The 13,783-nt window shown below is 39.1% G+C and overlaps 1 pseudogene; it reads left to right on the plus strand.

Annotated features, from left to right (window-relative positions):
• Positions 1–1,513: 1,513 nt before the first annotated feature.
• Positions 1,514–2,056, plus strand: LOC128571100 (peptidyl-prolyl cis-trans isomerase A-like; annotated as a pseudogene).
• Positions 2,057–13,783: the final 11,727 nt, after the last annotated feature.

The raw sequence follows: 13,783 nt of genomic DNA on the forward strand, positions 1-13,783 counted from the left end.
ATAATTTGAAGATGGTTCTGTATTAATTTATTTGAAGTACTCTGAGATACTGTGGAATGATATCTGAAATAGAATTCGCATTCCTCTTCTCCTTTTCTGGACATTTACTTTTCTTCTTTCTTCCTGAGTGATCACCTTCCAAAGTCAGGAGGTGGAGCAGAGCATGGTAGACACCCACCTTGAATATGGAAGAGTGGCCCAGGAGAGGGAGTAACAGGGACATCTGTTTACACAGGACAGCTGCCAGGCATGGATGGCAGAATGCCAGTAGGGCTAGAAGGGCGTGGCCTCAGGGAGCAACTCCGTGTTGGGGGTTAGAGAGCCAACAAAGTGAGAAATGGAGTCGGGACTTCTTGCAAGCAGAGTGAGGGGCGCATCCGTGTGGCAGGGTGTACAAGCTTGAGGCTGCCAGGCTTGCACCAAATCATGAGAAAACTGGCAAGCTGAGATTGAAGGACATACTACAAAAGAACTGGTTTGTGGATTCCAAAAATGTGAAGAACAAGACTTCAAGAAAGTCCAGGAAAGGCTGAGGAACTCCTCCAAACAGAAGGATACTGAAGCCATATGATGATTATTTTTGAATAGAATGCTATTATTTTAATGGGCTCTGTTGGGACATTTGGAGAAAAAAATCACTTGAAATCTGAGGATAAAAATAATAATATATCAATACTAATTTCTTGCATTTAATGGCTATTTCAGGATCATGTTGGAGAATATTTATAAGAAATGTAAGTGGTTACAGCACCAGCCACATACACCAAGGGTGGTGGGTTTGAACCCCTCCTGGGCCAGCTAAACAACTGCAACAAAAAAATAGCCAGGCTTTGTGGAGGGTGCCTATAGTCCCAGCTACTTGGGAGGCTGAGGCCAGAGAATTGCTTAAGCCCAAGAGTTTGAGGTTGCTGTGAGGTGTGATGCCACAGCACTCTACCGAGGGTGACATAGTGAGACTCTGTTTCAAAAAAAAAAAAGAAATAAGAAATAACACACTATAGCATTGGGTACTGATGGTATTTCAGGAGGGCAATGCGCTGCGGTTAAGACTCAAGTTCAGGTAAGTGAATTGTATAAGTGCTGTGTGAGCTGGAGTTTGAACCTCCAGCTGGTACTCTTTCCATTAGGTCTTTCCCCTGCTTCTCTGAGTATTCAATAACCGTATGCTGTAGCCACTCTGCACCTCAGTTTCTGAACTTGGGAGTGTTCACCATAGATAAGAATGCTGAAGATAGAATGTGAGATGACTGTAGGAATAGCTGCAGAATGCTACTCCTCAATGGTATAGCAAGGCTGCACTCAAACGTGACCTCCTCAAAGGTACCTCCCCACCCCCGGTGGCTGTTTTTCTTGGTTGGATGTAAGCTCTGGGGTAGCTGACTCCTTGTCAGTTGGTTTAATTATGTCTTCTATGGCCAGCACAGTGCCTGGTGCAGAGGAGGTGCTCAATTAAACTTTGATGGATTAAAACATTTGCTTCTGTGCTGCTTTGCAGACGCTGCAGCTTCCTATAGTATCAGCCATGGTCAACCCCAGGGTCTTCTTTGATATTGCCACTGAGAGTGAGCCTTTGAGCTGTATCTCCTTGGAGCTGTTTACAGACAAAGTTCCAAAGACAGCAGAAAACTTTCATGCTCTGAGCACTGGAGAAAAAGGATGTGGTTATAAGGGTCCCCCCTTTCACAGAATTATTCTAGGGTTTATGTGCCAGGGTGGTGACTTCACATGCCACAGTGGCACTGGTGGCAAGTCTATCTATGGGGAGAAATGTGAAGATGAGAACTTGGTCCTGAAGCACAAGGTCCTGGCATCTTGTCCATGGCAAATGCTCGACCCAAGACTGACAGTTCCCAGTATTTCATCTGCACTATCAAGAACGTTTGGATGGCAAGCATGTGGTCTTTGGCAAGGTGACAAGGGCATGAGTGCTGTGGAAGCCATGGAGCACTTTGAGCCTAGGTATGTCAAGACCAGTGAGAAGATCACCATTACTGACTGTGACAACTGTTATCAATCTGGCTCAATGTTTTCAACCACCAAACCATTCCTTCTGTAGCTCAGAGAGCACCCCGCTACCCCATTGGCTCACAGTAATCTGTGAGCTCTCATTGCAGTTGTCTGGACTCCGTATTTTCCTGATTCCTCTCTATGTCTAGCTGGATAGCAGAGTTAAGTTTACGATTATGAAATCAAAACTAAATAATTTTTTTAAAAGTTTGCTTCAACTGCTACTCCATAATTCTCCAGGTATCTCTATTTTGAAATCCCATAAAATAGCCTTTGTGGGGGTGACTTGAGCTTTTGTGTCCCTCTTCCCCGTTGCAAACTCCCAGTAAGCCAGCCATCGACCCTATCATTTCAGAGCCTCAAACCAGTGAAATTGTCTTGTCCTGCCTCTTCCTCAAACTGGTACAAAAATCAAGCTAAATAGGTTATCGCATTCATTTGCAGTAACAGCCTCAACTTTTTTTGGTCCTGGCTGACCTACATTATGCTTCAACACAGAGATGGGAAGTGTAGAGGTGAAAGGCAGACCGATAGGGGAGCCCAGCTATTAACTTTCCTTCTCTGCAAGGTTAACAGTGTTCTCATTTGAAGACTGAAGAAAAAGAGGCAGAATTTTGTCTCTCATTTGGCTGGATTCACTGGGAAGACGCTGCCGTACTGGATTTCATGAGAGCATAATTGTCCCCATGGCAACAGAATTCTATCTATGATGGTGATTTCACTATTGCATCAAAAAGGTGCATTTTTTTTTTTTGCCAGAACATTCAGATCCTTATTCTAATATTCCATGTTGGCATTGAATAAAAGGAAAAATGAAAAAGTTAGTGGTGAGGTAACAGACCTTTTAAACTCAATGTTCTGTCTTGTTAGTCAGACCTAGAGAGAAGCCCCCTTTCTTTTAAGATTTAATGCTGAAGCTTTCTTTTTCTCTGATATGGTAAATGGCTGCCTTCCATTTCTATCAGACTGACAGAATCAGTCAGCTCTCAGATCCCGAACATGTTTGCAAACCATCTGTTACATTTACTAACAGAGTAAAACAAAAGATCCCGCACTTGACAGTGTTTCAGATGTTAACTTTGAAGCCTCATGAGTTTGCTAAAATCTTCTGGTATGCTCTGTTCAACTACTTGTGTTCCAGAAACTTGCCCAGGACCTCTACCTAAAGCTTGTATTACTTTCCTAAATGCTGCCATTAAAATGCAGAAGGCAATTCACAACTAACCCATCACCTTTACCAGGGAATGCTGCATTACTCTTGGAAAAGGGAACTGGATTTGTCAATGTTTCATTATAATCTTCTTGAACGTAAACATGCAATTATTCAAATCCACCCACTATGCTTGTACACTTGAACTGTTATTTGCCAGAGATCCATAAAGTGATGTCAGATGAATAGAATTAGGGGATTAGAGGGTAAACAGCATTTAACAGTAATTTGGGGGTAGGTGATACTTCATGTTTAGCTAATGAGATTTCTACAGTATGGCAAAAAATATTGTACTGGTTGGAAAGAGATGAGCTATTGGGAAAAGCATTGCATCATTTTATGACTGTTTTTGTTTGTTTGTTTTTGCCAGAAAGCCCAATGCAAATATAAACATTATTAGCATGGGACAGCCATGAGTTATGACGGTACCCTACCCATACCTGCACAGTGCTCTACTGCTTACAGAGCATTCCATTTACGTTATCCTACTTATTTCTTTCAGTTGCCCTGTGATGGGAGAGAGTAATCACTCTCTACTTTCTACAGTTGAGGAGCTAACCTCAGACACATGATAGGTTTCACTTAAAATCCCAAAGTTGATAAGAGGGAGAGATGAAGGTAGGGTGACCAACCATCCTGGTTTTCCTGGGACTCACAGAGATTCCTAAGACAGGGTAACCTTGTTTTAAAACTAGGACCGATAGGCTTCCTGAGACATGAGACTTGCATTGTTAAAACTAGGAAAGTTCTGGAAACACCAGGACAAATTGATCAACCTGGCTTGAGGACCACAAATCAAAAAAATTCTGACTTCGATCCTCTCGCCTTTCCCATAGGACTTAGAAGTTTAAGTTTCACTGATCAATTTCAATAACTCAGTTTACTCAATGTACCTTTGTTCTTACAGTCTTGGCAACTAACGGTTACAAAGTGGAAATATATTATCCTGAGTTTTATAGGGTTACTTGTATTTTAAACTATGCACATTAGACCAGTGTTCATCTTCAGTCTTTCAAAATGTCTTCTTCCTTCAGGTAGCACCTGGAGAAGTGCCAAGAGGAATATTGCACCTCAGACTCCACAGTGAAATTCTGCAATTCATCAGAGGAATGGAGCGATTTGCAATGTGTAGATTTTTCTTGGAAATGAAACAGTAATTGCACATTGCTAGGTCTCAATGTAATATTTGTACTGCTGCCAGGACAGCACATGTCAATGGTCCACATTCCACACTGTGAACTACAAATTAATTCCAGGAGCAGCCCGAATGCCCAGAGTCTCATTTTTTCACTGTCATGTATACTTTTGGTGTCAAAATTTTGCATCTGAACTCACACTCTCCATCAGAATGCTGTGCTAACATGAGGTGACATAATGAGAAATCTTAAAAGATACTGGTATCTGGCTTTGTATATAAGTGTTGGGCTCAAAAAATTACATATTTCAAGACTTTGGACACTCCAAATGCTGCTAGAAGTTACTTTCTGATGAGAAATAACAGAAATTGAAAGGGATAAGCCTTGCCAAACCCAGTTAATTAGCACTCTCAGGTTGCTCTGATTTCATCTTTAATGTCAGCAGTTTTTAACATATTCTGTTCAGAACTTATTTCTAAACAATAAATAAGCTACTTTTTAAAAATTTTAAGAAAAAATCTAATGAATAAATACAGAATATATAGAAACATCAAGATAGGAATGATTTGATAAAAGTGATGTTTGCTCAATAAAGAAAGTTTTACTCTATGCTGTATTTTTTTTCAAGCCCAGATATACATCTAACAAAACATTCACAAAAGTCATATTCTGAAATCTAAATAATGCTGATGAGAGAAATCAAAGATTTAAATAATTGAAAGGACAAAAAAAAAAGAGAAGTATTTGTGGGAACAAAGTTATCAATTCTCTCCAAATTGATATACAGGTTGGTTTAGAGGAATTTCTATCAACATCTCAGTAAGATTTTTGGAGATACAAACAGAATTATTCTAAATTTTTTATGGAAATGCAAAGTAACTAGAATAGCTACCATAATTTTGGGAAAGAAAGATAAGGTGAGAAGAATTACTCTACCTGATTTTAAGACTTATTATGTAGCTAGAGTAATCAAGAGTGGTATTGACAGGGAGGTTAGACACATTGGTCAATGGATCAGAGTAGAGAACCCAGAAATAGACCCACACAAATGTATCTAATTGATTTTTGACAAAGGGGCAAAAGCAACACAATGGAAGAAAAAAAAATCTTTTTTTTTTTTTTTTGATTGGGGTCGGGTTTGAACCCGTGACCTCTGCTATACATATTTCATATACATATATATATATATATATATATATATAAAATGCACACATACAGTATATATTTCTGATTGGTTTTGTTTCTCTGGAGAACCCTGACTTATACAGGAGCCTAAGGAAAACCTTCATAGGATTAAATTCCTTGAATCCCTTCAAATACCTATATGGCCATATTGTCTTCTGCTGTTTATTCTGAGGTGACTCTTTCCCCTAGAGCAAGTTCTCCCTCATAAGCATCTTCATTTGGGTCAGGAAACAGCTGGAGGGAGTTTGCAAACAACACAGTCCTCTCTGAGGAATTTGACCATGCACAGCCAACACTTCCATAATGGAGAGATAGAGAAGGCCAGTTATTATCGCCGTATTGACCTTTTTCTCAGCTATTTATAAACAGCTTTCTGAATTCAGTGAAATTTCTTTCGGGATGGAGTTAATCCTCTAAATGGTCAAAGTTGCACCAGTGATTGCTTTCATAAGATGCATCCCAGAAAGATAGAATGGAGGAGGAAGGCTGTAAGCCGAGATAGGAAATGTACCATGATGGGTTTCTTTGAAGACATCTGCAGATGTGTCTTCTCATGAGCTTGTGTTCTTACATGGACTCACATGCAGAGTGGTGAGGACCCCAGGGCAGGGGGGAGAGTCTATACAGTTAGCTATAGCGCTGAAGAAAACTTGTTAAAGTGAAGGACATTCCCTTCCTGAAAGAAAGAAAACCACATAGGACTATATAGAAATTAAAAATCAAGAGCTTCATTAAGCATATGTCATTTAAACGCTGAAGATTTCTCTTCTCTAGTAGGTGGCAGTAAAGGTTCTGTTTTCATCTATATAAACAAAATGTTGCTAAGAAACATCTTGTTTCCAGAACATCTCGCCAATTGATTCTGAAAGAAAAAAGTCAGGCAGCTCTCAAACAGTGGGCAAGAGAAGAAAAACAAAAGGAATTTTACCCATGAAATAATGGGAGTTTTATAAATACACATTGCAGAACTCATGTGTTCACAGGAATCTTGTCCTATAGGTTGGCTGCCTTGTGTGTGGACAAGAGAGGTGGAGGAATAAATGGTTGTTAAACAAAATATGTTTTGTCTCCACTTTAGGAATTGCAGCTGGAGGGAGTTTGCAAACAACACAAGGATGGTGGTCACATTTTATTCCATGATGGGCTGCAGAGGATACAACCCTGGTGAATTACTTAACCCCATGGGCCCTTGTTTCTTCATCTGTAAAATGGGTCTACCACCTAATTTTAAGATGTTATTGTGGCAGTCATGGATAATAATAGTAGCTACAATTTTTGAGGGCTTAAATTAGGTATTATTCTCAGCACCTCGTACATATCTTGTTAAACTTCACAACACTGTAAAGCAGGTGCTATTAATAGTCTCGATTGAACAACCTAGGAAACTGAGGCTTTGAGAGGGCAAGTGAGTTATTCAAGGTTACAATTTAATAACTGGCACAGCCAAGAGTTGATTCCAGATACCTCTGACTCTCCCAAGTGCATTTTTTAACCACTTTATGTTCTTTCTGAGAGATAAGGTCTTGCTCTAGGCCATCTCCATGAAGGGATGACAGTCAACAGGTAACTTAGAAATGGTTGTATCAAGTGTTTATGGCAAATAGTTTTCTGATTAATTAGTAACTAAGCCTTAGTTATTGCATATTTGGGTTTTTTGTTTGTTTGTTTATTTGTTTTTGAGACAGAGTCTCTCTCAGTTGCCCTGAAGTTGAGTGCCATGGTGTCATAGCCCACAGCAACTTCAAACTCTTGGGCTGAAGCAATTCTTTTGCCTTAGCCTCCTGAGTAGCTGACACTACAGATGTCTGCCACAACACCCGGCTACATATATATATATTTTTTTTTTTTTAGAGACAAGGTCTTGCTCTGGCTCAGGCTGGTCTCAAATTTGTGAGCTTAGGCTATCTACCTGCATCTGCCTCCCAGAGTGCTAGGATTACAGGCATGAGCCACCATGCCCAGCCTTGTTATTACCTATTTTGAATATGAGTATATGTTGATGGTCCTTTATTGTCAAAGGTAGAATTTAGCCCAGATGGGAGTGGATGACTCGCTATGACGAGGTTGTTAAAGTGTAGAATGTGAGGCCTTCTAAGACCTTGAAAGTTTCATCAGATTCATTATTGTACTTCTATTCTGTTAATGGAGATACAGTCTCTACTTAGATCAGGAGAAAAACTATTAATAAGTTCCATTTTTCTCACATACAGCTCAGGAAAATAAAGCTACTTATGGTCAAATGACAAAGAAAAAAAGAAAGACCCCAGTTCAGGCAACAGTGGCACTAGCACAGCTGACAGGCTGCAGAGTTGAGCCACACCCTGGGAGGAAGGGAGACAAGACACCTTGTGTGAGACACCAGGGAAGCCGAGGGACCACGTCATTGTGACGCATGAAACAGTGATCTCTGTCATTTTTCTCCAAACAAAGCCATGAAATGACAGTAAGAAGTTGTAGTTTTAAATCCCTTTAGGACTTTAGAATATCTACACCACCTAATAGTTAATACTTAAAGCTTTTTCATTGCAACAAAACTTATTTTTAAACCAATGTGCTTTCATTTGGGGGATCTTGTAGTCAGCATACTGAGTTACCCACTAAGGTTATTTTCTAGAGTATCTATGTTCAAACCCAGTGAGAACATGTGTTCTCATAAAGTAATCTGGGCCATGGTGACCTGTGACTTACAATACACAGATAAGGATTTTACCAAACTCTTGAACATAAAGCCAGCCCAACCTACTGAAAAGCCGTGAGTTACAAGGCCAGGATAAAACAATATTGATCTATCAGTCTTCATGTCAGCATCATCTGGGACATGAGCTGATTCCTCTCATGAATCTACCCTCTCTCTTCTCTGGTTTTGCCGTTTTCAATCCCACTGGTATCTTTGTGTTTATCTGTTTGATCATTGTCCTTATTTGTCACCATTATAGAATCTAAGATCTCATTTGGAGTAACATTAAATGACTTATTTTATTTATAGAGTGCCTCCTACATGCTGCAAATTGTGCTAAATGTGCCGAAACTGAGAGAAAGATCTTTAATAGAGTGTCTAACCAAGGCAGTCAGAGGAACATGAGAGCATCACAGAGCATGAGCTCTGGAGCCAGGCCTGGCTTGTCAGACACACTTCATGTTATTACAACTGGAAAGTTGTAAAGACAATGATAAGGTGGTTTTCAAAATGAAATAAGACCATACGTGCATAAAAGCCTCAGGAAACAAAGTCTGTTACCTCTAGGTGGTCAAAAACGAGATCTATTTAAACACAATCTAGTGTTGCTTATTGAAAGATCATGAGACGTTCCCACCAGTTTAGTTCTTCGGAGGTTGCTACTGAGACTTCATTATTTCCCTTTTTAATCCCTGAGGATCAATTTTTTCATCTGTGTGGTTCAAATAGCTAGTTCTAAGAGTATATGATTCTCGTGATTATAACTATGAGCTATTTCTCTCTGGGAAATACACAGTCCACTTCAGGGGGGCCTTGGCACAAAAGAGAATTCTGAGATAATTGACAGAATCTAGAAATGGGATCTACAAGTGTTAGTTTCTGAGGTATTATGAAGCCAAATAATATAAATCACTGCACAAATGCACCATGATTGAAAAGCTGAACCAAGAAGTCCATGTTGAACAACAGGGCAGCATGCAAGGTCAGCCTTGTACTACTTCCCTAACTCTCTGCTTTCAACTTGTAATATTTTGATCGATGTTACGATTTTTAGCTATGATCCTAAACTATAACTCCTTAACAAGGAGCAAAAGCAAACAAAATCAAAACATCAACAAATAAAAACTATAGAGAAAAAATAAGTTCTTCTTGAGATTCCCGTTGTTTACTGGTACCCCTCAAAAAAAAAAAAGCATGAATTTGGGGGAGAATACTAGAGATGCGATGGGCCTTTATCATCATAGTAAATTCATAACCTTAACCTAGTCAGGAGAAATAGTGTCAAATAGAGGGACATTTTATAAAATCCTAACTATAGTCTCCAAAAGTGTCAAGGTCATAAAAGACAAAGACAGAGAAACTGTCATAAACTGGAAGAGACTAAGGAGAGAGGATGGCTAAATGTAATGTGGGATCCTAGATTGGACATTGAATCAAAAAGAGGGTACTAATGGGGAAAAAAAGTCATTCATAGTGATGTACCAATGTTAATTGCTTGGTTTTGATAAATATACCATGGTTGTGTCAAATGTTAACATTAGAGGAAGCTTGGCAAAGGGTACATATGGGAACATTCTGTATTATCTTTGCAACTCTTTTGTAAATTTAGAATTATTTCAAAATAAAAGGTTTTAAAAATTGAAAAAAAAAGCAGGATGTTCATTCTTTCAACAAGTATATATTGATTAATTATTATGTGCTAGACATTGTTCCAGTGCTAAAGGCATTGGAATGGACTAGATAATCATTGCTCCTGATAGTTGAATCTTGATCCAATTTGGATGAGAGAGGGGCCCACGAACAACTACAATAGAATGTAATAAATGCTGTGAAAAGGGAAATCAAGAATGGTCTGAGAACACGAAAGGAAAAGTTTGTCTGGATCGGCTAATTCTCAGTCAGGGTTGATTTTTGCCTCCCCAGTGATATTTGATAATACGAGGAAATATATTTAGTTGTCACAAATGAGTGACTGATGTGCTATTGGCATCCATCCAGTGGGTCAAGGCCAGAACAGCCTCTTATTTCAAATAATTGTTCATTCCAAAATGTTAATAGTATCAAGGTGGGAAAACCCTGATGTACTTATAAGGGGTTAAGGAAGACTCCTAGAGGAAGGGGTGTTTCATCTGAGAGTTGAAGGATGAGTAGGTGTCAACGATCTATTGAAGTCGGTAAGAGGGGACTTGTTGATGACCTGGGTAGGGCATAGTTGGAAATGGTTTGAGGAGTGAGTGGGAAGTGAAAAGATGGAGAACCAGAAAAAATTCTTTTTAAAAAGTTTGGCCGGGAAGGGAACAAATAGTGTAGAAACTGGAGTAGGGTGGGATGACCCCAATGCATAGTTCTATTTTGTTTTGTTTTGTTTTAAAGATGGGCTGGATTTGAGCATGCATAATGCTAATGAGAAATAAGTGGGGGAGGAGATATTAAAAACACAAGGGGGCAGAGGGAAAGCTACGAGAGTAAGGTGTTCACATACCCTATGATTGCATTGACAGGAAATGTCAAAAACAGGTGAATCTATAGATGTGGAAAGTAGATTAGTGGTTACTCAGGGCTAGGATAGCCTGAGGGAGCTGGGGTAATGGAAAGTGACTACTAACAGGTATGATTTGGGGGGTGGGGTGGGGAATAAAAATTCTCTAAAATTCATCATGTTGATCATTGCTGACTGTGCAAATATGCTAAAAAAAAATCACATTGTAGGCTTTAAATATGTTTGTTGCATGGTATGCAGATTAAATTTTAATAAAGATACTATTAAAAATAGAGTGAGAAAGCAGGAGTAGAGAGAATGGATTGATCATAGAGGAGGAGTGATAATTTTTCATAAGAGGAGAGGCAGCTGCTGTGAAGTGACAGTAAAAGAAGGGAGGACCCCTTGGGTTCAGGTAAAGACTAAGCCTTAAGGCAGCAGGAAGCTGAGGAAGTTGGATGCCTATTTTTGGTTTGTGAAGTGATTATATAGAATTGAAGATTAACTGAGAGAGTGGATGAGGAGGTGGTTAAGTAAGAAGATTTGAGAAGAGTGCATGTATTTAGAAATAATTGGTGCTACAAAGAATAGAAATGGATGAATAAGGAATCGAATGTCTTGCCAGGAAGTGTGGATAGACTAATTAAATTTGGAGACCATGGCTTTATAGGGGCCGTAACCCAGCAGGCCATGTTACCTCCACCTGCAGACCTAGTATTTAAAGAACAGTCAGTAGCAGTGGATAACTCAGTGCCAAGGTCTCCCCAGGCCAACACAGAGGGAGAAAAGTGGGAGGGCTATGCTGAGAACATGGCAAGAGAGAGATGGAGGTGGTCACCCACAAGTCTGAACTGTACAGGGAAGAAAGTGTGGTGTGAGAGGGCTGACATTTGCAGAGCAGGCCACTATCTCAGGGCATATCAAATATCTACAGTAGCACCTATAATCAACCTAGTTCAGATTTATATTATGCATTACAATCACAAAACATGTTTTCAGACTTTATTTTGTCTTAAATGAGATGTAACAAAACATTATAAACTATGGGGCTTATAAATAACAGACATTTATTTCTCACAGTTCTGGAGGCTGGGAAGTTCAAGATCAAGGTGCTGGTAGATTCAGTGTGGGGTGAGGGTCTGTTTGCTGGTTCAGAGACAACAACTTCTCACTGAATTATCACACTGTAGAAGTGGAAAGGTGGATTTCTGAGGCCTCTTTTGTAATGGCACTAATTCCAGTCCTCACAGACACACAACCCTGGGAAGGGCCCTATTCTCTTTTCAGCCAGAACAACCCCTACCTGCAAGCTGCAAACCACAGTTCAAAGGAGGCCAGCAATCCTCCCACAAGAGCCAGGAAAACACACAACTTATACTTTTTTGTAGAATTAAACACAGTTTTATACGATTAAAAAAAATGATTGTCACCTAATCATTCCACTAATGGTCCCCCCTCCTGATAACACCACGCTGATGATCAGTTTTCCACACCTGATGTTGGGGGGACACAAGCATTCGACCACAGCAAGTGATATTTGTTATATTTTCTGCATGTCTTTGCTTATGCATATAACCACAAAACACAAAAGAGTGCTTTCTTTATCCTTATGTATGTATTCTCTTAACACATACACACACAATCTTGTTCACAACAGGCATTTAATAAATAAAACACAGCTGGGTGCAGTGGCTCAGACCTGGAATCCTAGCATTCTGGGAGGCTGAGATGGGTGGATTACCTTAGCTCATGGTTCGAGACTAGCCTGAGCGAGAGCAAGAGCCAGTCTCTAAAAATAGCTGGGCTTTGTGGTGGGTGCATATAGTCCCAGGTACTGGGGAGGCTGAGGCAAGAGAATCACTTGAGCCCAAGAGTCTGAGGTTGCTGTGAACTATGACATTACAGCACTCTACTGAGGGGGATAAAGTGAGACTCTGTCTCAAAAGAATAAATAAATAATAAAATAAAAATACATTGGAAAATATGTAAAATAATGAACAAAATAAAATTATCTGTCATCCCTCTACATCAAGATAATCATTTGTATGACATTCCCTTTGGCCATTTTAATATAGACAATATAATATCAAACATGTATATTTCACACACTATGGTCGTCCTGCATATTACTTTTGAATATTGCTTTTTTATTTAAGATTACATGGAGATAATTTTATTTTGTGATCATACATTCTTCAAAAACAATAGCTTCATGAGAGTTCATTATGTGAAGACAATTTTAAAGCTAATATCTTTACTGTTCTCAATTTTCCTCATACTTTTTAAAGTTAATTAACCTATTTTATTATACATTTTTCATTTCATTTTCTTCCATTTCCTTGAATTTCTACTTATCTTTTCGGGATCATGCCTAAGAAAGGTTTTATAAATTGATGGATTGTCAATGCATCTGCCTGTTTAGTAGAACACTCTTGGAGGTATAGATGACTTAATAAGGAATGTGAAACTTTAGACATTTGGCCAAAAGCATGTTATGCTGTCTTAGCACAATCCAAGTGTTCCGGACTTAATTGAAAATTTTATATGTGGTCTTCAATAACCTTGTATTTGCTTGTTATGGTTGCTTGTATTTGCTTGTTATGGTTGCTTGTATTTGCTTGTTATGGTCTCAACCTACTAATTCACTTTGGATAAGTTATTATGGGACCTGACTATATATTAACACACAAATTGCACCATCTTCTCCTTTCTACGACATTCAATCCTTCCACTACTGGGAGCATATGAACTTGCATTATTTACTATTTGTAGCTTGCACTATATACTTTCAGTCTTATAGCTCCTAAAGGTGATAGAATGTGTTACTTGTTTATTATAACTGCCTCTGGCTAGGTTTCGAAGCTACATATCAGCAGCATAAATACTATTTAGAGAGTATCTCTTTGAGTATTATATCTGGATTTTGATATTAGGATGAAGATTTTCAACTGTCCAAGGTTAAAGATCTTAACCTCTCCCTCCACAAACCTCTGAATTACTCATCTCTCCCACATATATGTTGTTTGATATAGCATAAGCCTAAGTAACTAAAGATAGGAGAAAATGAGAATAATGGCATTCTTGACCCA

Source organism: Nycticebus coucang, chromosome 18, assembly GCF_027406575.1.
Source record: "Nycticebus coucang isolate mNycCou1 chromosome 18, mNycCou1.pri, whole genome shotgun sequence".
NCBI classification, from domain to species: domain Eukaryota; kingdom Metazoa; phylum Chordata; class Mammalia; order Primates; family Lorisidae; genus Nycticebus; species Nycticebus coucang.